This window comes from Tamandua tetradactyla, chromosome 1, assembly GCF_023851605.1.
Source record: "Tamandua tetradactyla isolate mTamTet1 chromosome 1, mTamTet1.pri, whole genome shotgun sequence".
In the NCBI taxonomy this organism is placed as follows: domain Eukaryota; kingdom Metazoa; phylum Chordata; class Mammalia; order Pilosa; family Myrmecophagidae; genus Tamandua; species Tamandua tetradactyla.
In genome coordinates, this window is record NC_135327.1 from 178,646,961 (window position 1) to 178,672,708 (window position 25,748).

Below are 25,748 nucleotides of genomic sequence, written 5' to 3' on the forward strand. Positions count from 1 at the left end.
TCTCTGCCCACAAGATGGGGTGCCAGTCCTTCAGGCAGCATTCTGAAATAAAGCCATGAATGGAAAGTTCCTTCTTGTGCCAGAACAAAATGTATTCCACTGCAGTGTTAAAAAAAGATGCAAATAGTCCAAATAGAACAAATATAAAATGATTTTATCTTCTTTTACCTTCTTATGCCAATCTGTCCATTTGTGTGTCTATAGTTCACCAAAAATTCATCATGCTTGAAATAGCAACATAATTTCTCTTTACCAATACATATTGGTTAAACTGGCTTCTCATCACTGTCAGATATAGAATTTATTGAATGGACCAATGTATTAAAAGCCCACTGCATACACTGAAGTATAAAGTAAGGGTGCAATTTGCAGTCTTGTTGGATTCAGAGAGAACACAGGTCTCATAACTGAAGTATGCTAAAAGTTATAGATATTAAAAGGTTATAGATGGTATCATGGCTTGGGACATGGCTGCAAAGCAGATTGAGGTATGAAGAGGTGAGATCAGAGGAAGGCATCCAGAGTTGGACAAAACTTGGTCTAGAGGGTTGGTTCACCATTACAGCGGGGTTATTCAAGATATAGCTTTTCCATCACAATCACACAGGTGGGAAACACTTGTTCAAAAATGCAGGCACCTGAATCAGAATCTCCGTTTTGAACAAGCTCCCAGGTGTTCTTATGCACACGAAAGTTTGTGAACCTCTGAGCTCTAGGGTGCTCAGGCGCAGTCCCAGCAGGGGTGGCCTTCTAAGGCATCTGGCATGGAGGGTGGGGATGGCATCAGGCAATCCCTGGCAGCAGGTGGTGGTTTTTGGGTCTCGATGATTTGTCCAATAGAAAGGAAGTTCCCAGGCTCTGACTTGGAATACAGGGTTAGGCTCATACTCAAAGAAAGAGATGCTGACAAGAGCAGGCCAGGTACTAGGGCCTCAGTGGCACATCGAGGCAAACCCATCTGTGGAGCAGGGGTTGGTAGAAAGCTGTGAGCTAGTGGGTGTGACTATATCCAGGCCTCAGCCCAGGCATAAGGGGTAGGTGGCAGAACAACCAATCCATGCTCCTTCTCCTGGTGGGCCTGAGGCTCTGAATTTACTTCCTACCCTGGTCAGAGCTGACTCTGGGACTGGGTAAGGCTGAGCTTGCAGGTGGAGGGCTCCAGTAGAGCAGACTGAGCAGTAGGAGGACTGACATCAGAAGTCAACAGGACAAGGGTGACCTCAGAGCTAAAAAACAGTTGAGTTTTTAAGGAAAAGGAAAGACTTTTTGGGGAGCAGTTGTCAACCTTCCAGACGAACCCACAGGAAAAGCTGGAAGATTCTCATATAGAGTTACAGAAATATTATTACAGAGCAAAATGTTCTTCCTTGGGCTTATTTGGGGTTCAAAAACCTAAAATTCCTGAGCAGATCCGACACGTCCAGGAAAACTTGGACTTTGCCAGAGTTATCAACTAGAACAGAATCATGTTAGACGAAGAGCAGGCCCTGGGAGCTTCTTTTTCTGATATGATGGGGAAGGCTTCTCTCAGGTCTTTGCTCTATTCATAATCTGAAATTAGGGTGGGTTTTAAGAAAAGATACACAATTTCAGAGCAATTTATCTGGCCTCCATAGTTTTATATTAAAAAAAAAAAACCCAGGGTTTTTCTTATTTAAACTTCTTTTGGTTCAACTTTTCCTTTCGAATAACCGCCCAGAGAAATTCTACAGCAAGTCTGTCCAATTATAGGGTATTTGACTCCCAGGATTCTTACATAAGAGAGAACAAATCCTCTCTCACCTAAAAGCCAAGGCTCTGTTATCCACAGGCTCTTGTTTGTCTTTTCAAAATATTCCTGAGTCAGAGTAAAAGGCAATTTTCTGGGACAAAACAAACAATGCCCAAGAAGGACTCCATTCTTTCCCCTTTGTATTGCTTAAAAAGCATCCACAGGAACTTCCCTGAAGGTAAAAGTACTTCAATTGTACCCAGAATATTTAACTAAGGCAAACCACTGATCCAGACGGCTCCACCCTTCAAAGTCAGCACACAGCCATTATTCTCAGAAGCTGGAAATATACAAAGGACTGGAAAGACTGTAGCTACTTTTTGCACTTGAAGTTTGACTCTGCAAAACACAATTTCTTTTGGCTCCTACGTCTACAAACGTGTCCAACGATGGACTTTTCTTTTAAAGCAACTCTGCTTCTTCTTGACCCTCTTAATCATATCTTTACCTTCAGTTTTCTGCTTTGGGGACGTTAGCTGTGGGAGAAAGCAGGGGGAAGCCATTAGGCCCAGCTAAGCTTCAAGTCAAGTTTTCACCTTCCCCACTCCTTTTCCTCACTTTAGGAACAGCTCAAGCTTCTCTTGAATGCTAAGAAAAGAAGGAAACTGGTAGCCTTCATTGGCGGTAGGTTTCTTTGGGCCCCCAGTTAAATCAGTCTGAAACTATCTAAATATTACACACACATAAATAGATATCGTTGTCAGGAGAAGAAAAGGAAGGCCAAGGAAGCAGAGGTTTTGAAGAAAGGCGTTGATGCCTGGTGGAGGGGGTCAGAGGGCGGTCTGACCTAGCTGATCTGTGAGGGACGATGGGGTGCAACAAAAACACTACCTTCCACTTTGTCAGTTGGGAGCGTTTGGTCCAGAGGCTCCACTGGGAACACCTGAAAAATGATGGTGTGAGCAACTCATCTACCTAGCCATCCTTCTTGCAACCCCCCTGGAATAATCATGATGTTTGTACTGCTCTTTAAAATAAACGAAACACCTTTGCCCCCATTTAATCTAATTTTATCCATAAGCAAGTTTGATCTGAATACATATCATTGTGAAATATTCAGAGAATACAAAAGTATGTTGTCTCAGTTCAGACTCCCTGAAAAATCGAAGCAAAGCTTACTATGCTAATTAACAATCTGGGGTTGGGGGTGGGGGGAAGCAGAGAGCAATGCCAGGGAAGCAAGATTGAGGGAAAAAGAGATCTGAGATCCCAGAAGAAGGGAAGTAAACACACGATGGGGAGTTACCAAATAAGCCACAGGTTCACAAGCAGATATTTTTGGACAGGTGGGACATCTCCAAGGAGCCAGTTATACCCAAGGAAGCTCCTTGCCACCTCCTGTCTTTCACTGGTCAGAGTTGGTCCTGTAGGTTGTATTTCTTGATTCCTTGGACAGCTGCTGAGTATGCCAATGTCTGTGAATCTGTCTGAGTCCACTGGCTTCTGCCACGGCAGGAGCTGGACTGATTCTTGCTTGCAGATGAAACTGAAATGATCTTCTGTGGTAGAAGATGAGACCACAGTCACTGTGCCCCAAGCCTTGGCTGGAGTCCCTCTGGCACAAGCAGGGGGTTGGGGTGCAGCAGGCAGGTGGGGCTAAGCTGATCTGAACAGGTATAAACAGGGTCTGGTGCCTTCATAGAGTAAAAATGGAAACAATTTCCTTTCCCCAATTGTACTCCCCTCCCCAGAAATAAATATTCTTAACAGTTAAGTGTACATTAATCTAGACTCTTGCCTAAGTATTATTACGAATATCTGTGTGGTTTTAAAAAAAATGAATTAGCTAATTTAATTTGCATAGCTTCATAATTTCCTGTTTTCTTTTACTATAATGTGGAGATGTTTCCATGTTAGTACATCCTACGTGTCTATTACGTTTGGTGAACATCACTTAGTATGGTGTGCTGTAATTTATTCTCCTTTTGATAATCCTTTAGATTTTTCCCAACTTTGGCTGTTATAGTCAATAGTGCAATGAACATGGCTCCTTGGGTACAAGTGAGAATATTTCTTTATAATATATTTCTTTTGAAGTTATAATCTGGATCAAACAAAGCATTTTTGTACATCTATCTTGTTTCTACTTAAAAAGCTTGACAAGCAAATGGATGGAAGGGGGAAAGGTATCTACAATATAATATACTAGTGATTTACTTAATTCTAATAATCTTCTGCATTATTCAGATGAGGAAATTAAAGCTCAGAGAGAAAAGTGACTTGTCTAAGGTCACACAGCTGGTTTGTAACAGAATGTGGACTTTAACCTATGTTCCCTGAGTCCATACGCTATGCTCTTTCCTCCATACTGGTATTGCCTCGATGCTTAGCTCATTTGCTTATTAAATATAGTTACTGGAGTCAGCCATACTGCTTCTGAAGGGGTCTCTCTGCCAAAGCTCAAGAGCTAGTGTCTTAGTTTGCCAGAGTTGCTATCACAACTACCACGTATTGGTTTTGGCTCAACATTAGGAATATATTGGCTCATGGTTTTTAGGCTTAAAGGAGTTCCAAATCAAGAGATTGGCTCCTGCCCAAAAGGGGGAAAAGAAGTACAATAAATAAGGTATCTGGCTAAAGAGAATTCAAATAGAGCCAGAGGCCACTCTGGAGGTCACTTTTGCACAAGCTTCAGTTAGATATTGCTACCTATCATAGCTTGCCAAACCCTAACCAAAACCATTCCTGCCAATCCTAAAGAACACCTAGGGTTTTATATATGATTCTACAAAGGTTTCATGTACTAGGGTAACTGTCCAGAAACCTACAACCTCCAGATTGTTCCCTGGACCAGATAGGTCCTGAAATGCGGAGGGGTCAGCCTCTCTAGAACATCAGCTAGTTCCATCCTGCCATCCCATATTATCAACAGTCCCTTCCAATTTGAAAAAGTTAGAATGGGCATAGCCCGAATACCCCTAAAGACTGGGAGAAAGATCAAAGAAGATGGTGGAGTTATACAGAGACGATATGGTTTAACAAATGGGTATGATTGCTGAATCATTATATTGATATTTCTTTTAGTTTCTAGTTTCTCAGAGTAGTTAGAAGTAAAAACCTAAAATTGCGGAACTGTAACCCATACCAAATTCTGAAATCAGTTCTACAACTAATTGCTGTGCTGTACTTTGGAATTTATTGCTTTTTTGTATATATGTTATTTTTCCCGAAAAAGAAACAAATAAGGCATTGTGATGATAAAGGCACAGCTATATGATGGATATTGTGAGTCATTGATTGTACACGTTGGATGGTTACTTACTCTCTGCTGGTCATGATCAGTGAATGTGAATGTATAATATGTGAATATATAATATATATCAATAGAAAATAAAGATATTGGCGAGGCTTCCTTTCTCCTGGAGTCTGCAGTATTCTGGTGCTGGCTGTGGCACTCTTTGGGGTTTCTTAGCTTGCATCTCTGCCTCTCCTCACCTGGTGATGCCCTCTCCTTTCATTTGCTCTTCTAGTTTATGGTCTTGGCTCCTCCCTGGGCCTCTCTAACGTCTGGATTTTGTTTTGTTTTCCTTTCTAAGGTCTCCAGTAATACCGATTAAGACCCTCCTCATTCAGATGGGCAACACCTTAACTGAAAACATTTTTAAAAGGCTCTATTATAATGGGTTCACACCCACAGGAATGAGGTTTAAAATTAAGAACACATTTTTGCTGGGGTTCATAATTCAGTCCACTGCAACTCATTTAAATGACCACCTACAAACATCAGGTCATTCAGACCCAGCTGAAATCCTTGGGCAAGTAAGTGTCTTATTATTTCATTGATGTAGATCCTGGAAGAAATTAAAATGTGAGACCACTTAATATAGTCGGTTAGAGCATGAAGTTAATGAATGCCAAGAGATATTGAACTTGATCCTCAACCAATAGTGATCTATGCAGGAAAGGAAATTACATTCCAAAGTCACCCTGAATCTTAGCTAATTGCTATTCAAGCATTTATCACTGATCATGACCAGGAGAGAGTAAGTGCCCAGCTCTATAGCAATTTTTCTCAAAGTGTGGTCTGCAGCCCAGCATCACCTGGAAACTTGTTAGAAATGGAAATTCTGAAACCTCTCCTCAGACTTACTGACTCTTAAAAACTCCAGAGGGTGGATCCCACAGTCTCTGGTGTAACAAGCCCTCCAGGTGATTCCTATACTCCCTAAGATTTGAGATTTGAGAACTGCTGCTCCTCAAACCAAAAGAAAGACAGATTTAATGTCCTATAGTTGGGTTAAGAGCAGCATAACCAGTTCAGGACACCTGAAACTGCTGTAGCTTGGATGCTCATTTTTTGTTCCATGGGTTTTTCAAATCCAGACCAGTCTCTTCACACATGAACATTGCTTCTGCCGCAGAAGTAAAATCACCTGGTATGCACAGCAGGTTAGGACGTTACCTTCATGACTTCACTGTTAACTGCCTTAATCTCTGAGGCATTTACTCCTGACCCTGGAAATCCCCTGACCCCGAACACAGGCTTGACTCCATGGCCCGTAATTCACAGGCTGGTGTTGGAATTTAGCAGCTGCGGACATTTCTCTCTGTTATGGCCTGCTCAATCAGCTGGGGTCAGCTGATGTCTCTACTAGGCCATATTTATTTCTATATACAAAGGATGACATATTTGCTTTCTAATGTTATATCATGGGTTAAAAATACCAACTCTGTAAATGGATACGTTTAAACCAACTGTCATTGCTATGATGAAAGTAAAACCAAATTAAAAAAACAGCTCTTTTGACAGCTCTTCCTGCCAAGGGAAAGTCCCCTTCTGTTTCACAATCATTTCTCCTGCCTCCAATAAAGTAAGACCGTGAGAGCAGCCCCTGCCCAGATGCTTTAATTGCCTCTAGGGCAAGGGGCTGATCTCTTATAGGTTTTTCCCTTTGGTGTGTTTCTCACTGTTCACTTCTCTTTGACATTGTCATTGTGCCTCTCCAAGCTTATCAACTGGCCTCCCCCAGTCTATCGTTCTTCCTATTCAGTAAGCCATTACCTAAGCAAGATTTGCTGAGTGCCTTTCATCTTCTCCAGCACCTTATTTCTTACTACTTCAAATCTGAACTCAATAACTCTATCTGTTTCCCAATTATGCCTCTTTCCCCACTGGCTCCTCAGAAGGCCTCTCCTTGTCCTTTGTGCAGGTCTTCTCACCACCTCATTTATCTACCTGTTCACTTCCACCACTATAAAGCTGTTCATGCTCTTCTCAACTGCTGTCTTAGTTTTCTAGGGTCACCACTAACTGGGTGACTTAAGACAACAAGAAATTTATTGTCTCACAGTTCTGGAGGCTGGAATTTTGAAGTCAAGGTACCTGCATGGCCATGCTTCCTTTGAAGTCCATAGAGAAAAGTCTATTCCATGCCTTTTCTAGCTTCTTGTAGTTTTCTGGAAACCTATGGCATTCTCCTCTCTGTCCCTCTCCTACTGATGTTATCTAAATTTCTTCTTGTAAGGAGGAGTATTGGATTAGGGTGCACCCTAAAGCAATTTGGCCTCATCTTAACTGATAACATTTTCAAAGTTCCAATTTCTAAATAGGATCACATTTACAAGACCAGGAGTTAAGACTTGGAATTTTATCTTTTCAGGGGACACAGTTCAATCTATAACAACTGGTATGCCCTTCATCCTCAATTCTTCAGAAGCACTGATGCACTACGTTGTTTAGACAAGGGGTTCTCAAACTCTGTTGTGCATTGGAATCACTTTGAGAGCTTTAAAAAAAAATCCCAAATGCCAGGCTGCCCCCCCTATACCAATTATATCAGAGTCTCTGGGATGAAATCTTTGTATCAGTATTTTTTTCAAAAGCTTTCAGTAATTTAATGGGCAACCAAGCTTGACAATAAGTTACTTAGCTTTCTATATTATATAACACTTCTCAAGCTTTAATATGCATACAAGTCAACAGAGGATCTGTAGAGGCCTGGGGTTCTGCATTCCTAGCAAGCTCCTAGGTGATGCCAATGCTGCTTGTCCAGGTTCCATACTTTGAATAGCAAAGTGCTACACGACTTATATAACTATTTATATCCACATCGACCAGCAAAAAAATTTAAGATGGTTTATGGGAAATACATAGGAAAAAATTAGCAGTTGATTTTATCTTCCTCATCCTGATACGCTCTAAGGGACATTGAACAGCCTCTAAAAGAAGATGACAGAGAATGGCAAAGACATCCTAACCAGTGATGGTGAGATAGTGAGATGAGAAAAACCCGGAGGACAATCCAGATGTCTGCAGAAGGTGACAGATGTCTGCCTTCCCTTCCCCGGCCTATAGCAGAAAACACAGGCCCTCGGGAGGGCTGATGATATTAAGAAGCTTGGGGACCTGGGCCATGAGGGGCCCTTTTGTCACACCTTTTTAGGTGTGAATATTTTAGAAAAGCTTGGAGTTTTTGGTTTAGAGAAACCTGGGCTTTGGGTACCACTTCTTGCTCTCCCTCTGATGTTATTTGGGCCAGGGGCGAGTTTTCAGCTTGGGAAAGTCCTTTAACTTTAGAGTCAAGGGAGTGAAGATGCCAAGCTTTGTAGTCGGAGCACCCAGTGATCCCAGTCAGTGCTGTTACATAATTCTGGGGGAATCATTAATGGAGTTGTGCAATGCAGGGGCTGTGAGTTGAACACATTATTTAAATTCCTTGAGTTGTGGTTTGTTCATCTATTCAATATGGATAATAATACCTACCTGCAAGGACTCTTTAGGTGATTAAATGAGAAAAGCATATAAAACCCTGAGCACTGACCGATGTATGTAGGATATGCTCCTTAAATCACTGCATTTATTATCACCATCATTATCCACACCAATATTTTATTTCTAGATCCAGGTCAGGGCCCATGAGCCTGTGAGCACAATGGCTGCTGAGGCCTTGCTCGAGATCTCTTAGGAGAGAAATAAGGGGATTTGCAGGTTTTTTGCTTGGCTGAGCAGCCATATAAGGAAGGGTAGGAGAGCAGTCACACATTTAGGAAGCTGCTTGCTTGATTTCTCTTGTGCTCTGCAGGTTTGGCTTCATGCGCCTCTTCCTCCATAAAAAATATTAAACATTATATTTTATGTCTGTGTTATTCTAAAGACAAATATCCATATTAGATATTTGTACTTGAAAGTATGGTGGGCCCTAAGCACTGTGCCCACTGTGCCTAGGGCACAAGTCAGCCCAGCTGGTGCTGAACCTCTCAGCATGCAGGCACCCCATGGGGGTGCAGGAGGGCTCAAAGCCCCATGGCAGGCATAATTTTACATGCAGGGATCTTTCCTTCCAACTAGGTCACGACTGCCTCAAGAGCAGGAATTTGCTTTTTTAATTCCCTCATAGCAGCAAACACGAGGCGAGTACCAGGGCCCAATCTGCTTATTTTAAAAGGTGTACATTAATTCATTTTGTTTTTATAATTGTTAGGTGGCTCCTCCTGAACCCTCAGGAACCTGTAGCTTCCACAGACACCACTAGACTCAGACAGGCCTCTCAAGAAGTCCGTTGCACAGCCCTAGAGAAACTGGCTATGGTAATTTCTTAATGCCTAGAGAGTCCCATGCCATGGAGACCAGCAGGGTGAGAAGACAGCAGAGTATGTGGCTCTGCCTTCTCTGCAATCCAGAGTCATGTTATGGAGCCCCTGAAGCTCCTGGCTCCATGCTGGGAGGCCAAGCCCAACCTCCACCTGCTCCCTGTTAGCACCAGCTGTCCTTAACCTACAGGATTCATTTCCTGATTGCTCCTTTTGAGCTGGAGACAGCCTGGGCAAGTACTCTGTCTGGCATTGTTTTGCAGTTGCCATGCAATGCTGCTCTGTCCCTAGATCTATTCAGTTTGGGCAAAATGGCGTGTACCTTGGGCAGTATCCAAAGGTGAGTGTTCCCAGGGTCACTCTGTCCACCCCAATCTTAATATTTAGGGTGAGGTGAGAGGAATAGAATCCTTTGGGTGAGGTACATTTGAAAACGCCTCTGGGGCTGGTCTGACTGAGAGTCTGGGAGGGTGGGTAGACTAACAGGCTGGCTGGGGCTTCATCTCTATTTTGGTTCAGCTAAGAGTGTATTCTCACATGTAGAGCTGAAGGCACATAACTGCAGGAAAGTGGCAGTCTAGTTGGAAACAGATTGCAGAGGCTAATGTTTGACATCTCTGGAGCAGATAGCAGTTACTGTTCCTTTTTGTATATTTAACACGCACCTTATTAATTCATGTTTTATTTATAATAAATAGCTTTTTCTTCTGTTGTTCTTAATACTCTACTACACTATCTAGGAATTTCTTATCTACAATTTAAGGGCTGCTGGAATGCTTAATCCCTGTTAACACCTGTGCCCAGTGGCAGCAGAATGTAAAAGCTTGAGTTAGATTCTTTGCTGAGAGAGGCAAATTCTCGTTATTAATTAGCTCAGGCTCTCAAAAAGTGGTAGGATGTCTCCTGTGGTACAGAGTAGAGGGAGGGTTATGAAAATTAGTATTATATAACCTGGGAAGTAAGATCAGTAGAACATGAAAATCCCACCAGTGACTTCAAAGAGGTATCTTAAATTGTTTTTAAGGCAAAGGCTATCTGGGAATGGGCAACTGAGGAAAGAGTATATCATATTGATTATTTTCAAAGGAAATTCAAAACTTTTCAGACCAAAGAAATAACCCCTCATTTAGGAACAAGGGTAATTACCAAGAGTGTTTCTCCATCTATCTGTCGATTTACAAACATAGTCTGAATCCTGGCATAGAGAAGTTGAGGGAGAATTGGGGGAAAGCATGCGTTGGATATAGAAACAAGCACATCTGTGGTCCCAGAGGTCAGGAAGGGCATAGTTTAGAATGGCTGGAGTGGTGAGAGAGAATGTCATGAAGGCTGAAGCTATGAGAAGGAATTTGGACCTCACACTTGGGGAAGACATTAGCGTATTTAACGCAGAAGACTGAGGAGATGTATTGGATGGAGCAAAACCAGTAGCATGGATTTTGGTAGGAGGGTGTTGGTGCAATCCAGCAGAGGAATTCCAGTATAAGAATTAGAGGCTTCAGGAGCAGGAGGCCAGTTGATTAGCTGTGACAAGTAAGGAGGATTGTTGAAGACATGTTTTTGGGTTGTTGGAAGTGATGAGTCGGTTTGAAATACTGAACTTGAGGAGCTGGTGGCCACTTGAATTCAGGGTAGAGGTATAGATTTGGGATTTATGAGAAAATAGAAGCATTTTGCTAGATTATATGGATTTGGAAAAGACGAGGCACTAAAATGGAACTCACCAAAGAGCGATATGCTGGGACAGAGACAAGCAGTAAACAAGTAAACCAATAACTGGACAAGGTTATTTCAACAGTTACAAGAGCTATTAAGAAAATAAAACAGAGTGATGTGACAACGGTTGATCAGTGATGGATGAGGAGCTAATTTAGACTGGATGGACAGAGAAGGCCTACCTGTAGAGGTGACATTTTAGCTGTCTTGAATGATAAAGGAAAAAAAAAACACAAACATTTGCATAAAGGTCCAGGAGGTGGAATATTCCAGGTAGAGAAAACAACTTTTGCAAGGGCCCTATATCAGTGTTTCTCAACTGGAGGTGATTTTGCCCTCCAAGGAATATTTTACAATAACTGGAGACAGTTCAGTTGTCACGACTGGAGTGGTGCTACTGGCATCTGCTGGGTAGAGGCCGGGAATGCTACATCACACAATGCACAGGACAGACCCCACCATGAAGAATTATTCAGCCCAAAATGTCAAGAGTGCTGACTGAGAAAACCTGCCCTAAATTAGGAACCAGTCTGGACCCTTTAAGGAATAGAAAGAAAGTCAGGGTCAGGGAAACAAAGAAAGAGGAGATGAGTGGTGAGATAGGAGATCAAAGAGGTAGTCAGGGGCCGGATGATAGAGGTCTACTAGGACTTGGTAAGGGCTGTTAATAGATACTCTTTGAAGTGCATTGGAAGGCATTAGAGGATTACACGCAGGGGAAGTGCCTCCATCTGAATTGTGTTCTACAGTGATACCCTGTATCCAGGGTCTACTGGGCATGAGTGGGACCAGGAAGGCTATTGCAGTCATCCAGTGGAGAATGGCAATGGCTTAGACTAGATAGAAGTGGGCAGTTAGGCAGAGCTGATGGGGTTTTTATGATGGACTGGTTTTGCATGTTGAGGGAAAGAATCAAAGATCACTTCTAAGGTTTTGGTTTTAGCAAATGGATGAGTGGAGATATAGTTTACTGTAATAAGAAGATTAGGGAAGGGCTGGGTTTTAGAAGAGAGATAAAAGGCCTCTTAGAATTATATACTAAGAAAACACTTAAGGTAATGGATGAGAATTTAGCTGCCATCGTGTTTATCAAGAACTGTTTGAAATAGTTGCAAACAATCTGATTATCCAATAACAGGATTAATTAAATTATGAAATCAATATAAAATTATTATTGAAACTTATCTATTAATATGGAAATATGATCACAATGCATTAAGTGAAAAAAATGATTATAAAATGGTATGTAACATATGATTCTTTTGGATTCTTATTTTCTTATACCAAAATATATATTCCATTAGGTAACAGTTTAAGTGTAGAAGTTAACCTATAAAAATACCAGAAGAAAATATGGGTGAATATTTTAATAATGAGGTATTGGTGAAAGCTTGCCATAGTATAATATTAAAAGCAGAAACCAGCAGGAAAAGATGGATTGACTACATAAAAAGTTAAACCTCTTGTGGGGAAGGGGGAAATCATAAACTAAGTGAAAAAGACAGAAGGAAAATTATTTGCAACCAGCATGATAGAGTTTATATCTCTAGTATCCAAAGAAATTTTATAAATCAATAAAGAAGACAAATAGTCCAGCATAAAAATGAACAAAAGTAGGAACAGGCAGTTTCTAGAAGAAGATATTAAAATGGCTGGTCAGCATATTAGAAATTCCCTCTCCCTGGATATGAAAAAAAACGCTCATTGAAATGAATTCACTTTATCTATCAAATTAGCAAACATTAAGAAAGACTAATGGTATCCAGTGTAGGAAAGGGTAAGGGAGAGCAAACTGGCAAAAGTTTTTAGAAGTATAATTTAGTAACATCAAAATTTACATATGCTTCGTCTATGGATAAGAAAGTCTTCTTTTGACAATTTAGCCCACAAGAACAATTAGTCAAATTCAAACATAAAGGTACAAGATGGGCAAAGCCTCGTTGTTTGTAATAGCAAAAACTTTGAAGTAATACAGTTGTTTATCAACAAGAAAATGCTTAAATAAATTGTGGAATGTAACGTGCTGTAAAGTATTATGCAACTGTTAAAAGGAATAAGGTCGATTTGTATGTCCGGATTTAGAAAAGCATTCACGACATTAAGTAAAACAAAAAGCAAGTTGCATGGCAGTCTATATGCATAATATGATCTCGTTTTATTTAAAAAGTTAAATGAAATCATATGTTGGTAGATATGGTTATATATATATTTAGGAAAAGATTTGAAATGCTTACACGAAATCATTCAGTATTGCCTTCTGGAAGGAGTGGGATTGTGAGGGATTTTTAGTTCCTATATTTTCCTTTCTATATTTAATTTTTTAAAACACAATGGCATGTTTCTAAATATGCTCGATAATAGAAATTATATGTCATTGGCAAAGGTAGACAGCATAGTTGTGTGTAAAATATATTCCCTAAGTCAAAATGGCATCTGCCTAGACTTTCCACCATTGTCTCTTTATGTCTTAACAAAATAATATATATAATTAGAAAGTTAATAAAAAATGCTTTATTTTTTTTATAAACTGTTAAGTAAATACCACATACTTTAGCTCCCACTGTTTCCTGACATGTAAATGGAAGTGACAAGTTGTTATAGAGGCCCTTTTTTAATAATACAAATCAACACTTTTATAACTCTTCGCATAACACAGAAACAGCAGAAAACATAAAGCAGTTTGATTTATGTAAGATATGCACAGATAAAACAAAACGACAAATGATTGAGTAAGGAAAAGAAGTCAGCTGCAGACTACAGTATTCTGGAAGCTCACTGTGCAAAATAAGGCAGGTCTGGTTAAGGAAAATATCTGTGTAAATAAGCCACTTTTAATCCTGTTATATTTTTAGAGACAGCTATTAAAATCTACGTACTTATGGAAATAGATATGAAAATTTGCATACATATATATGCACCTATGTATCTATTCTTTTGAAGTAATATACCTTTATATTTGAATTCAAATTCATTCAAATTGGTATTGTTTCAATAATGAAAACTTTGAAAGAACCCAAATGCTTATGTCTATGTGTGAGTTCTCTGTGCATATATCTGTATGTGTAACATCCATACCAATATCATCCATATCTTTATATCTACACGTGCATATATATGCCCAGAAAATAATCTAGTATATATTTTCATCTGCTAACAGTGCTTGTCTCATGGTGCCTGAATTTTATGATTTTCTGTAATAAACTTATTTGCTTTTATAGTAAGAAAATAAACCCAATTTTATTTTGGGGAAAAAAAAAAGATAAAGGTAACAAAGATGTCTGTGGTGACCATGTCCAGAGATGTTTCTAATTAGGGCAAAAGCTAGAGGCTGAGTAGGGACCATATGTGGCAGATGACAAAGAAGAGATAGGGAGTATGGAAATTTCCTTTAATAATCTTCAGTGAGGGTGAGAAAAAAATTTAAGAGAAAGCTAGAAGTTGATGTGGAGTCAAGGGGAGGTTTTCCCTCCCTCTCTCTAAGCATGTCTATATATTTGTATGTAGAACATCAGTACTCATAGTGTATTCCTAAAAGCAGTTCTAGTTTTGTCTTCTATTGCTCTTAAAATCTGCTCGAGAGCCTAGTTCTTTCTCTAGATCCTTTTAGGGAAAAGAAAGTTCTGAATCACTTTAGGGTAACAACTGGAGTCTCAATGAATTGATTTAGAGTATCTGCTTCAAGAAAATAAACAACACTTTGAACTTGATTAATGTTACATCTTCTCCCCATTCCTGGGCTGGACCCTTTCCATGATGGTTGGAGCTGGCATAGCCCTCCTTCTCTCTTTCCCACCTGACCTTTCTCATTCCCTGCTTGTGTTTTTTTCCACCAGGATCAAAGCCAGCAGGAGGTAAGAGAGCTAGTCGGGGGGCCAGGGATGGAAGAAGATAACTTCTTGGCTGGGTCTGTGGTAAGATGCCTTTGTCTTCTCTAGGCCAGGCTGATTTTACAACAGATTCTCTCTGGGCATTTCCACCGGTTCTTTGAAGGTTCGTCTGCTACCCCCTCCAACTGCAACTCCTTAGCTGGGCTTGCTGACCCTGATCTACCATCAGTTTTGTCCTCAAATCCCACTTCTCCACCTCAGTATTGTCCAGAGCCTTAAAATGCTGAGCCCCGCCCCCAGCTAAACTCTTCCTGAGCAGGATTCTTACATTTGATCCCCAGGAGCAAATTTACTTTCCAGACTAGGCTTCTGTCCTCTGCCACAGGTTGATCTGGCTTTGTTAGGCATGAGCTAGATGTCAGTCCTCCCAATCCCCAACTGCAGGGGGCACCTATTAATTTCTCTAAGTGGTTCCATTAAGTCTCTCCTACTATGTTTGAGGTGAAGGCAGATAATCCCCCTTCATGCTTTCATTCTTGGGAGAGCACAGCATTCTAATGGCTCTCCTCAAATATCTTCCTCAGAAATCCTCTCTTGATCCTCATTTCTCTAATCCTTTTTATCCTCCATGTGAGTGAAGGAGTTTGAAAGTCGTAATTGTGGTTCTTGGTTATCTTGGTTTTTGGTTCCCCTACTTTGAAATTCTACCTATGGTCTAGCACACCCTTCAGAATGCAGCATTTATTGTATCTTGGTATATATCCTATATATATATATATATACTTTATTGTATCCTAACTTCTGATTTAACAGAAATGGTGATGGGCCAGAACTAATATAGTAGAAGAAATTGAAAATACAATACAGAGGGGCTGATGGAGTTGGAGCCTCCTGGCAGAGGAGATGGGGCCCAAAGCCTTGGTGGAAGAATTGGTCTTTGAGGGAAGGAGGGTCTTCTTTTCCATTGGATGGGAGGGAAGGGAGAAGGCAATTTTTAGAATAGAGGAAGCAGGCGAAGAGTTGATAGAGCTTTCCTGGAATGATTTCTATTTTCTTCATAAAATAGGAGGCCAGAAATTTACTGAAGCAAGGTAAAGAAGGGGAAAATCTTGACTGAATTGGTCTGAATCATTTATATGATGGAATTAATTTCCTATCCAGCTTAAAGTTATGAAACTCCCTACACTGGGATAGGCTGCTAAGTTCTTCCTGCTAAGGGAGAAATCGGGTTTAACATTTCTTGGACTGTCAGGAGAGGTAAGATGAGAGAATACATATACCAAAGAAAGAAGTGTGCTACATGACAAAGGAAGATGAGAAAAGCCTCCAAACACCAGACTTCTCGGTTTAGGGAGAATACTTTTTATCTTTGCAAATAAGGCTTGCATGTCCTGAGACCCAAGGCCCCAGCTATCACACTAACCAGTACCCAGCTGAATCCCACAGCTCACAAAGAGGAAGATGTTATGAAAGAGAATCCTTTTGTGGTTCTGCAACTACTGACAGGTTTTAGGAACTGGTGGGAGAACAAGATGAAGTCCTTGAGGCTTGGTTAGCTTCAGGACCCAGAGTTTCACAACCCTTGATTTGTTCGGACTGAGTTAAACTCTCTCGATGGTGTTTCAGAGGAGTGCATTCACATCCGGGAACCAGAATTAAACTTTTGATGTCTCAAATACTTCCATGTCTATTTATTAAGTTGGCATCATGTATAACCAAATGTTTTAAGAGCTCCTTTAACTGTGGAGAATAAAATGATAAGAACTGAAACTAATATTTTGGTGGAAATCCAAGGCCAGAGGAAGAGGAAGAGAAATAGCAAATGAAGCATCAGAAATCCCCCTCAGAATCAAGGGTAATTATTAGCAATTAAAGAGCCACAGTTTTGAGCAGCTGCCCCCTCTCAGCATTTTCCAAAGTAAATCTCATGGGCAAACACTACTAAGTTTAAGTAACAGACCACTTTCATTACTTCTGAGTGCTAAAAAGAATACTTCTACTGAGAAGAGTCACTTTAAATTGTTCCCAAATCTTTCAGTGATTTTCTTGGGAAATATGTTGGACCAGTTTTTGGGCCACTAAGAAACCATTTTGAATGTATGGGAAAATGAAAATCTACAGTGTAACTTTGCTTTTTCTTTCCTCATACTTCCCAGCCCGAGACTTGTCACATTGGAGGGGCAGGCGAGATGTCACCAACAGTGGCCTTGTGTTGCTGGTTTAATATCCTTGGGCTGCTATAATGAAGTGCCACAAACCGGGTGGCTTAAAATACCAGGCATTTATTGTTTCACAGTTCTGGAGGCTAATCATCCAAAATCAAGTTGTTGGTAGGGCCATGCTTCCTCTGAAACCTGTAGCAGAGAATCCTTCCCTGCCTCCTCCTGACTGTTCAATTCTCCCCTTCTTCTAAGGACAATAGTCATATTACATTTGAGCCCAACCTAATTCACTTTAGCTTCATTTTAACTACTCACATCTTTAAAGATCCTGCATTGGTTTGCTATCACTGCTGGAACGTAGTACCACAAATTGGGTGGCTTAAAGCAAAGACATTTATTCTCTCAATTCTGGAGGACAGAAGTATGAAATCAAGGTGTTGGAAGGGCCACGCTCTTTCTGAAGTCTGTAGGGAAGACTCTGCTCCATGCCTCTCTCCTGGCTTCTGGTGGTGGCTGGCAATGCTTGGTGTTCCTTGGCTTCCAGCACTTCGATCTCTGCCTCCATCATCGCATGGCATCTCCCCAGTATCTCTGTCTGTGTCTCCTCTGCCCCTTTTTATCAGGACACCAGTCATATTGCATTAGGGCCTACCTACCCTATTCCAGGTTGGTCTCATCTTAACTAATTACATCTTCAAAGGCCCTATTTCTAAATAAAGATCACCTGCATGGGTTCTGGGGGTTCTGACTTGAACATATCTTTTTGGGAGACATAGTTCAAACCATAATAGATGCTGATTATATGTATGTGAGCAGGATGTGATTTTCTCTAATGGGATGCTGCTGAGCTGCAGGTTAAAATCTTCAGTATGGACAAGTGCAATGTGTTCTAGTGATTTCTTTTGAAGAGTCACCACCTTTAAGCACAACCGCTTAAAGGTTATCGAAATAAACTAAAGAAACAGATTCCTCATTAAGGCCCAAGGTATTTTAATGGCAATCCAGTTGAAATCTCCAGTGCTAATTATTACCTGAGTTCATTCAGCAGAGGTGCTTCTGAAGTCTGCTCGAGTGTGAGGTACTCCATTTTAATGTTGTAAGATTTCCTAAATAATCACAAAGGCAACTGTTTATCTCAATCATCACTTAAAATACTTGCTTACTGATACTTGATTATGTGTTTTGAGGTTTGTGATTTGAGAGTCTAACACCTGGCTGATTAAGCTGATGTTTGATCATGTTTTGAAATGCAATTTTACTACTTAGTGAGTAGTTCCATGTTGCAAACCATTAAGTGGATTGGGTGCCTCAAAACTCTTATTGTTGCTTTTAGAAAAAAAAATAACCATTACAGAATAATAGCTTGTTTTCATTAAAGAAGAAATGAACTTTATTTTACAAAAATTCTTTTACTATGATGCCAAGTTGTTCTTTAAGACAATGGGTTTCAAAGCATGGTAATTCGATGCCTCAGGAGTCCTATCCCCATCCTAGACCTAGTGTATCAGAATCTCTGGGGATGGGAACCAACAGATTGACACTTTGAACTAATTCTCTAAATTGAGAAATACTATTTGAAGAGAAGGCAGTTGGATCCTAAAGTAGAACAGGTAGCTTCTGGGTAGAAACTTTTGGTTCATATGTAAGGAATTGGTATGAACTAGGAGTTGAGAGTTGTCTTTTATTTCTTGGGAAAACATGGTGCCTGTGTATTGCCACTGAGAACTCACATCAGTGCTGGCTGGTTAGTGAGCTCCTATGCATAAGAGCCTACGAGGTGAGTGGGATGTGCCCTCAGGACCATAAGGTAGAGCTGGGAGTCATGGTAATAGGCATCTAACTCTTTCCCCCTTCATTTTACAAATGAAAAAATTGAGGCCCAGAAAAGTGAAGGGATGAACTGAAGGCCACACAGTGCAGGGTTGAGACTAGAACTCGGGTCTTTTAGTCCCTGTTCATTGCTCTTGTTCCCACATCATTGAAGTGAGAACTCTTTGTGTGTGTGTGTGTGTGTGTGTGTGTTTAAAAAATATGGAACGCTTCACGAATTTGCATGTCATCCTTGCGCAGGGGCCATGCTAATCTTCTCTGTATCGTTCCAATTTTAGTATATGTGCTGCCGAAGCGAGCACAGAAGTGAGAACTCTTTAAGGCCAAGTCTCTAGACCTCTTCTAGTGGCCTCTGTGCCCAGAGGCTGCCCTGCTTGGATCATATCAAAGAACTCCCTGATCTCTGGCTTCCAGGTGGGTTTAGCCAATGAAAGCACTGGCAGGAGACAGGGAGAAGAGCCAGTCAGGGTACAGATGGTGCTCAGCTTACCTGAGTGTCCCACATGAGTTTAGTTATGGGACTATGGTGACCAACCATTTCATTTACCTGAACTGAGGGATTTCCCAGGATATGGGACTTTCAGTGCTAAAACCAGGTCCATCTAGGCAAACTGGAATGTACATGGAGAAGCTCATTGAAAGATTGACTAAAGAAAAACGAGAGAGAGCTCAGGACTTTTTAATAACCATGGAAATGTAGTTGCTTCTGCCCTTTAAAAAATAGCCATACACTTTTCTATTTTATTTTTGAAAGGAGGTAATTTAATATATGATACAAAATTTAAAAATTTTAAAGGGTTGTGTTGATAACTAAGTATTTCTCCATTATTGGCCTCCATTATTCCCTCTTCAGTGGCAAGCTGACCAGTTTGTTAATGTATCCTTCCAAAGATATTTTATGAACATTTAAATATGTGAAAATATTATTTTAAATATCCATATGAGAGCATGCTGTACAGTGTTCTTCACTTTGCTTTTTTCACTTAACAGTGTATCTTTTAGATTATTCAACAGCAGGACATAAAGAACCGCTGAGTTCTTTTTAGGGGTTACATCATTTTACTTTGCCCGGATTTACCATTATTTATTTAGCAAGCTTCCTATTATTAGACTTTGAGTTTGCTTCTAATTCAGTGCCATTTTTAATACAGGCAATGCTGCAGTGAGTAGCCTTAGATAGCTGTCATTTCACACGCATGAGGATAAATTACAAGTGGAGTTTCTGGGTCAAAGGGAACATGCATATACAATTATGAGAGTCAGTGTCAAACTTTCTTCCATGGAAGTTGTACTGATTTACACTCCTATGGAGAGTAGAGAAAGTTGCCTGATTCCCCACAGCCTCACTAGAAGTACACACTCTTTATTCAGTGAAAGGCAAGGCTCAGTCAAGCAAACCTTATTATTTGCTAGTCTATCAGATCCTCTCCCATTTTACTTCCTAACTGGTCTCTACCCGGCAAAACTATCCTCTAGCCAGAGCCATTTCCTCTTTTGCTGCTTTTGCTGAGTCAGCTCATTAGCCTTAATTGTCTTCAAAATGATCCCCAGCTGTGTCATTCTTTCCAGACCTGCCAGAGTTATGGGAAATGCTGTCAAAGCCAGGGGTGTGTCTGTAGGGATTGAGTGAGGTCTGTGCAACCAGTAGCCAAAGCTGGCAACTGGAGAGTAAATCAGCATTTTTGGTCTGAAAGTAGGTCAAATTCACAAGGACAGAGAGCTTCACCCCAAGGCAGCCATATCAGGGTTCAGACTTGATCCTTCTATTATCCACAACCAGAGCACATAGGACATTTTTGTGGAAAACTTGGATTCCTGATCCAACTGTTCACCATCTACATCTCCTATCTCCAGGTATTTTGTATCTGTTGAGGGCTAGATGTGAACCTTTCCAGGTCACCTTCAGCCAGTGGTACACTGGAGTCAACTGGAGCCAGCCTGTGAGAGCTGATTGCTAAGTGTCTAGGAATTTTCTGAGCCAGTTGTCAAATACATCCATTGTTATATATTATACAAATTTGCAATTAAATAGATTTATTAAAAACAAAGGTGATAAATACTCGAGATGCATAAGTTCTCAATAATTTTATTACATTCTATCTATATTCTTAAGGTTATTTATCTGTATTGTACCCAGGTGGTGGAAATGCTATATAATGGTGTGCCACTGTGTCCCTTCCAACATCGTGATTAGTGATGTTATGTTGGGAGTTTGACATTAGCCATGGTAAAAGTGTTTATACCTTAATAAATTGGAAATTGTTACAAATCAGTGCTTGATTTATTGTTCTGTTAAGTGTCTAGACTTAAAGTGAAGGGGAGTCTGGGGACATACCACCCTGAATGTGCCTGATTTCATCTGATCTCTGAAGCTAAGCAGCGTTTGGCCTGGTTAGAACTTGGATGTGAGACTAGCTGGGAATACTGGGTACTGTAGGCATGTTGTGTTTTTTGTTTCCCTCCTCCTTTTGGCTACTGCCACCCGGAGCACGGCTGTCCCCAGTGAAGGCCTCTAGTCTCTCTGCCCCACTGCTGCCCCAAGCTCCCTGCACCCACAGCACTGAAGTAAAAAATAATAATAATAAGGTGAGGGAGAAAATGTTAATAATGCAGATTAAACTTTAAGACTAGTGCTAAAACCAAAAAGGCTTTCGGTTTAATGAATATGATTTGTACAAGAGTGAGAAACAGTCTGTCAGTAGATCTCATTAGATTTCATGACAATAATATTTGGAAAAACATTTCATTGATTAAGATGCATCTGTCAAATCACGACTGAAATACAACCATGGTTTGACTATGGATACAAGACTATGGCAAAAATTCTGGGAAAATCAATAGACTATATGGATCTCGCAATAAAGACTACTGCGTATTTGTGTGAATTGTGTGATACACATCCTTTACAGTAGTTAAATTTGCAATGTCCTTATGTATGTGCATATATATACTGTTGTTTCTTTTTTCGAGTTAGTTGTTAAGTTTCTACAAATGTATCACTGTATCCAGCCTCAGAATTCTGTGGCTTATAGTAATAACATTGATTTCTACTATTATATCAAAAGAAATTATGCCATCTTCATTAGTCCACACTCTGTACAGTGGGGTTGATGTGTGGTAGAATCACTATGTGCCACCTTTCACAAGATGTCAAGCTGAGGGCTAGAGAGTGTGTCTAACTGGAACACAATGGGTTGATGATGACAAGGACAGGAATTAGACCCAGCACTGAGGTCCCGGCTGGCTTGGGCCCAGCCCCCTTCTACTGAACCTTCTTTCTGTTCAGGCATTCTGTTATGCATTGTCCTAACTCAGAGGTTGGCAACTCTTCTAAATTAGCAAGCCCAGTTTTTATACAGTCAGATGTAGGGTGTTCCAGGAATACATTTTAACTTTTAAAAGTTCTCATTGTTGTACCATGTTACAGCTAAAGTTACTATGTAGTGGAATTCTTTTAAGACAAAGCCCATTGAAATATAAAACCCAAAATAGGTGATTTCTTTAAGCTTTTGACATGAACTGAATATTTTTTATTTTTGTTCCTTACCTGCAGGGAGATTTTCACCCTGTTCTGTGTGACTTGAGCAGCAGGGCATGTTCCTTGCCTCAACGCCCCATGTCAGTGCTTTAGGGCCCCTGAAGGGCTGTGCTGGCAACCACAGGGCCAAGGTGAATGGGAAGGCAACAGGGTGGGTATCAGAGGCCGGGGGTGTGGGTGTGTGATACTCTTTTACTGAAGTGTATTACCCTGAGTTCTTCAAGATAAACAAGCATGAGGTGGGGCATGATGCCAACAAAGGAAGGGAATTCAATTACTGTGTGGTTAAAATAAAAAAAATATCAAATATCCATGATACTTGGCCACATTCTCTGCAGATTTATTTGCTCTCACATATCCCCGTCCAGGTACATGAGAACTTGCCGGTCATATTTGGCTCCATGGGACTACTCACAGTGCCTCCTATTCTGTAGACAAACTTATTTTGGAAGCAGATGAGCTTGGAAGCGATGCCAGTCCAATCTGAATCCTATTGTATGCTCTCTCATCTATCTTCTATGGCTTTTTGGGTCATGATGATTTCCTTGCCCTATTGCTCAGATCTTTCATGCTGCTTAGCTGAAGTCAGCATGCAGTTCCAATAGGTAAAAGAAGCATGAGAAACAAGTGGATGGGCCCTTCTATCCTTTGCTTTCCTTGGGGTTTTCACTTCATAGCATGAATCCTCTCAAACCATGGCCCAGTTGCCTTATGTATCCTAAGGGGGCAAGTCCTCATCTCAGTGTTTTGAGAAATGCCTATTAATTACTTTTGGTTGGATAACTATCAAAATAACATATTGTCTCTGGTGCTGTAGAGTTTTCAAACATTTCCACAATGATGAACTCATTTCATTGTCTTGGTTACCCTTTGAAATAGACAAGGCAGTTCTTCTCCTCATTAAGGAGATCAAGCTGCTGAGGCCCAGGGACCCAAGATTACATGGCTGCTAAGGGACAAGGTTGGACTTGACCCAGTTTTCCTTATACCTCACTTAACACTTGATGGACTGTACGACTGACCTTTTAAAGGCCACTTAGTGTGTGTTAGCTCCTGCCCTGAGCTCTGTCCTGGCTCTGGGGCCAGAATATGCAAGCTTGGCTCTTTTTGGAGGTGGAGAGGGACTCCCTGCAAAAGGAGCTGTGGATAAATTTCACAGCCCCACAACTTGCCATGCAGCCATGGTTCACTCTCTGCTCAAGATTTTTCTCCTTCCATGCAAATAATGGAGTATCTCAGCGGCAAGGCAAAAGCAGCTGATAAAGTGGTCAGAATCTTCTAAGAGCAGGCCAAAGGGTGGAATTTGCAAAACCCCAACCTTGAAGTTTGGAAGACAAATTACTTCTGTTTCAGACAAATGGGAATGTCAAATAATTCCAGCTTGATGAGAATTACGGCTCAGAGGATCAGGATAACGAGAAATCAATTCCTCCAGAAGAGGAAAAAAACAGCTGGCACAGGAGGGTCTGAAGAGCCTTCTGCTAAAGGTAATATGAGGTCACATCCTAAGAGTTTCCAGGTGATGACAGGATCAGAGCAAGAAGGAACTGACATATAAAATAAGCCCCTAAATTAGTGAGGAACCTATGGAAATGGGAGGGTTTATAAACTGAAGAGTGACTGATGATCAAAACACATGAGCTTCTGGGTCCCTTCCTTCCATACAATCACAACAAAGAAAAGTTAAGCGTCTAAAAGGAAAGGTAATAAGTTGGGGCTATTAAAGGAAAGGTGATAGAAACCTAGAGGGTGACCAGGCCCCTGAGAATAGAAGTGCATGCTTCAGGCAGAAAATTGAAGAGGGCACCAGAATCTCAGTGCCCTCTTAAATATTAAAAAGTAATAATATTTTAATGCAGTAGTTACAAAAATAAAAATTAATACAAAACTAATCTATGATGAACAAAATATCAGCATTTTAAAGGAAAACAGGATAAGTAATAGAGCCGTATTAAATCATACAGGGGCCTGAGGCACAAGGAAAAATCAGTTATATTGATATTTTAAATATTTTATTTAAAATTTTGGCATTGTGTTCATTGCAGAATTTTTGCATTAGTTTTGATTTTTTAAAATATTGCATTAAAGTGTTTATCTTGATTACTGAGTGCTCTTTTTTGGTGCTCCCTTAAATTTTGTACCCAAGGCAAGGCCCCAGTTACCCCAGCCTGGACCACGATCCCTGATGTTCTGTTGTTCCTCCTGGAGCAGGTACAGAATGAAGCCACAGGACTCTTCTGGAACCATCTAAGGGCCCCTTGGCTGTTTCGCCTTTGTTTGGGAAGATGATGCTTTGGATGGTTATTCCAGGTGTGAGACTGGGTGACACTGATCCACTCATAAACCTTGTGACCCTGGCCCAGATTTGTGAAGGAGCCACCAGGCTTGGGGTACGGTCTGTGACAAAAGAACACAGTTCTGATCTGGGAGATGCTAATTGCCCAAGCAGTAATTGCACCTGCTGCCAATTACTAATTGGCCCTAAATTTCATTAGCAGAGATTAATTCTACAAGTCATCTTCATAGTCTTATCAACTAAGTTTCTGTTCCATAAAACAAACCAACAGGATTTTGAATACTTTCTTCAATCCTTACTATTTTTATCATCGGTAAAAAGGACAGCAGCCCCAGCCCTGAAATAAAATACGACCTGTGTTCTCACATAACACACTTGGACAGCCTGAACACATTCTGGAATTACAGAAACAGGCTTGTCCGAGAGGCAAAACAGTTCTTTTCTGTTTGTTGTTCCAGAGAGGAAAGTGAAGCCACGTACTGATCAGCCCATGGCAGGCACCCAGCATTCTCTGCAAGTGGAAGGCTGCCCGTGAAGGCTGACACAATTGGGAGGTCCAGGCAGATGCTCACTGTTCATTTTTTAAATTTCTCCATAACGAGGCAATTTGCCCCTTAAATTTTTAGGTTAAGTATGGGGTTCCCAAGTTGTAATTTCCCAACCCTATTTTGGAAGGTCACTTAGCCTCATGGTGAAGCCTTTGCCCTTTGGCTTGTCCTAAGGCATGGGACTTTCTGGTTACTTCTCATCTCACATGCAGGAAGCTTCTGTTTCTTTCCCACTTGGTTGATAACTAAGTAGGGCCTGGGCATGGGAGCACAGAACGCCATTTGATCATTGACTTGAGTTACCTCTTGGGTGCGCCACCTAATAGCTTTGTGCTTCAGTTTCTCTGGTGGCTCACTGTTGACACTGGACTTCTCATTGCCCTTTGTCTCTATTGCAAGAGTGCTTTTGGTACAAGAAGAGATGTTGATTAAATGTAAGGGCATAAGATTAGATGGCTGCATTCATTAATTCTACAGATAGTTACTGAAGCCCCATCATGCACCTGGCACCATTCTAGGCACAATTGGTG

The 25,748-nt window shown here is 40.8% G+C and overlaps 1 long non-coding RNA gene and 1 other non-coding gene across 2 annotated transcripts in view; one reads left to right on the top strand and one right to left on the bottom strand.

Annotated features, from left to right (window-relative positions):
* Positions 1 to 25,748, top strand: part of LOC143668299 (uncharacterized) — a 170,968-nt gene that overhangs the window by 81,997 nt on the left and 63,223 nt on the right. The window lies entirely within an intron of this gene.
* On the bottom strand, positions 19,032 to 19,138 carry LOC143652466 (U6 spliceosomal RNA). Its single transcript, XR_013160692.1, has one exon. It is a non-coding gene; the product is annotated as a U6 spliceosomal RNA (small nuclear RNA).